Genomic DNA, 311 nt, shown 5'->3' on the forward strand with positions numbered 1-311 from the left:
ACCAGAGCCTCAGATCTTTCTTCTAGAAAGGATCCTATACCACACCAGAGAGCAGGGCCTTCAGAGGCCAGCCCACCCATCCTTCTCCTTTCTACCTGAGGAATCTTGAGGGGCTGTAGGGCCAGGCCCCTCTCCCTAATGCCTGTTTCTTTCCCAAACAGAGCCCTGAGGCGCCATCAACCCCCTAACCCCTGCCCCCTGCCTGCTGCAGGGCCCACAGCGGGACCCTGACCCAGCACAGGGTCGTCCAGTTCTCCACGGGGAGCGAGGCCCTCCAAGAGGGAGGGGGCTCCGAGGAGGCTGCCCCCAGG

The sequence above is a fragment of the Eschrichtius robustus genome, chromosome 20 (assembly GCF_028021215.1).
Source record: "Eschrichtius robustus isolate mEscRob2 chromosome 20, mEscRob2.pri, whole genome shotgun sequence".
Taxonomy (NCBI): domain Eukaryota; kingdom Metazoa; phylum Chordata; class Mammalia; order Artiodactyla; family Eschrichtiidae; genus Eschrichtius; species Eschrichtius robustus.